General features: G+C 38.3%; 1 long non-coding RNA gene across 1 annotated transcript; it reads left to right on the plus strand.

Moving 5' to 3' along the window:
• The first annotated feature begins 276 nt into the window (after nucleotides 1-276).
• LOC143303277 (uncharacterized) lies at nucleotides 277-2,106 on the plus strand. Its single transcript, XR_013059414.1, has 3 exons — nucleotides 277-1,308; nucleotides 1,396-1,449; nucleotides 1,518-2,106. It is a non-coding gene; the product is annotated as an uncharacterized LOC143303277 (long non-coding RNA).
• The last annotated feature ends 407 nt before the right edge of the window (nucleotides 2,107-2,513 follow it).

Genomic DNA, 2,513 nt, shown 5'->3' on the forward strand with positions numbered 1-2,513 from the left:
AACAATTTACCCTTATACTTTTTTGCAATTTGTATAATTTTATGGGAATAAACAGAACTTTAGCAGAAGTTTAATTATGATTTAACACTCGTAAAGATGTTTCACTGGACTATCAAAGGGACCGAGAGTAATAATTTTTTTCATCGTCGAGCATTTCGTCAACGAGATCGTCCCCCAGTTTAATGCAAATTTCGCTTAACCAGCGTTCAATTTACCCTTTTAAATTCGCACGACGAAACCCATGCCATTCGATTTTATTGTTCTTACAGAGACTATAAAGCCGACTGGCGGACAAAGGAGTTGATCCTTGATGCAATGCTTTCCTGCCACCTCGTTTAAGAACGAGTATTTGCATGGGCTCGAGACGTGGCGAATCGGAATTGCGTCGAATTCATTGTGAATGCGCATTTAAGCTAGAAGTCTCGGAACATAACGAACGACACTGGATGGACCGTATACTAACGTGTGGACGAAAACTTGGGAAACGAGAAAGAAAGGAAAGAAAAGAAGAGTGGGAAGTAGGGAAAAAGAAATAGGTTTGAAGAGAGAAACGGCGGTGGGGTAGTGGAAGTTGTCATTACGCAAATTTAAGGCTGGAATATAACAGACGCGAGAAATTTTACGCTTTCTGCTGCTTGGGAGTTCGCTCGTAAAAAAGGAGCCTGTATTAAAACACATTAAGTCCACCTGCTGGTAGTTTTACTCGTATCTACGTACGATGTTTTACTACTCATGGTAAAAATTTAATAAGTTCATGCAAATGAGGCCCTTATGTAAATCTGGAAGATTTCATGGCGGTCCAGATCCGAGGATCGCGGTACATATTTTTCGGCTGTTCCTTATTACTATGGAAAATTTCAACGTTGTAACTAGAACTTGCGAGGCGAACAAAAGAAAAATTTGATTCTGCGCGCGTGATCAAACTCTTGCTCACAAATGTTAGGCATTCGTAAATAAAATTGATGGACTGATATCGGCATGCCTGGATAATAATTATTATCACTTTTGTTGTTATTCCTGACTTTATAAGCAAAATTTACTACTTCACAAATTTATATGTTTCTAACACAAAGTTTATATTACATATTTCCAACGATTATCACGCAAGGTTCGTTTTATTGCTTCACGCAACGGTTCATAAATCTATTTATGTGTGAAAACGCTTGAACATTGCGGTATATATAAAAAGCACAATATTGCTATGAGAATCAATCAGGTAGCAATATGAATCAATCGGTGAGACTTTTTGTCTTCCTTTTCGCCGTTATTCTCATGTCAGACTACTTCATTAAGCTGGCTGACGCTATGGTAAGTAGAAGATGTTATATTACCGATAAAATATTAATTAAGGCTTAGAGTAATTGTATATATATATATTATATATCAATTTTTTAGTGCATCTGTAAAAATGGGCGCCCAGCTCCTGGTACTCTAGGCCTGATATGTATAGTACGTTAGAAATATTCGACCATGTTAATCGATAATACAATTTGTTAATCGAGAATATTTTCTTTTAGAAAATCTGTCTGATACAACAAGCACAAGGATAAATATGTATGACGATATGGCACACCATTATTATTAATTTTTCTTATGTGATTGGGCAGTATTAGAAAATAAAGCATACTTGAAGCATACTAAATTCGTTCAAATATTCAATTGCCTGAGCCTACAATAAGAAAATGCCATATATAGCAATGGATTCCGCTGAATTTGTTTAATAATCTCCTTGACCAGATAAAAGAAATCAGTAGCAGTTTAAAATATATTGAAACTTTCGTCTATCGAGTCCGAACGATTCTCTTTTCGAATCTAACTTCTCAAACTTTTCATTTTCCCATAATATACAATTCCCCTGTCGAAGAGGAGTCTTCGTTGAAGAAAAAATATCAGACCTCAGCACATTCCATCAGAATCACTGTAGAAACCAAGATTTTCTTTGAAACGCGTATTCTCTTATTCGTTCGGGTGAAAGCGCCAAAGGAAATAGGAAAGTTGTATCTTATGGCGAAGCAGGAAGGGAAAAAGAAGGGGAGGACATGAAGTAAGAATGGGAAGGGGAAAAATAAAGAAAGAAACTGCTTTTCAACGCGAGAGAGCGACAGGATAAAGAGAGGAATGGTGTAAGAGGGAAATGAAGAGAAGGAAAGGAAAAAGAACGACTAAGGGGGTAACTTTATCTGCGCTAGCAGAAGCGGCCCTCGAGTTCGATTTTGCGCTGCTCACTAAGTTACCTGATCTGCTCTCCATTGTCTTGTGATAACTTTGTGATACCTGGCTAAGGATTTCCTTAGATACGCCGTCTCCGGCTTGTTCCCTGAACGAGAAGAAAGACGAAGCATAGGGCTTAAGTCGTGAAACTTTCCCAACAAGCCGAACTCCCTCTACCCCGGTCGAGGGTGTTGCAAAAGTCGTATATCCGCGAAATGATCCCGTGCGCGGTACTTCCACGTGACTCTTGCTACTTCAACGAGGAAACAGCATTCCTTTTCGTTTATGTACTTTACGATATG

The sequence above is a fragment of the Bombus vancouverensis genome, chromosome 10 (assembly GCF_051014615.1).
Source record: "Bombus vancouverensis nearcticus chromosome 10, iyBomVanc1_principal, whole genome shotgun sequence".
Classification (NCBI taxonomy): domain Eukaryota; kingdom Metazoa; phylum Arthropoda; class Insecta; order Hymenoptera; family Apidae; genus Bombus; species Bombus vancouverensis.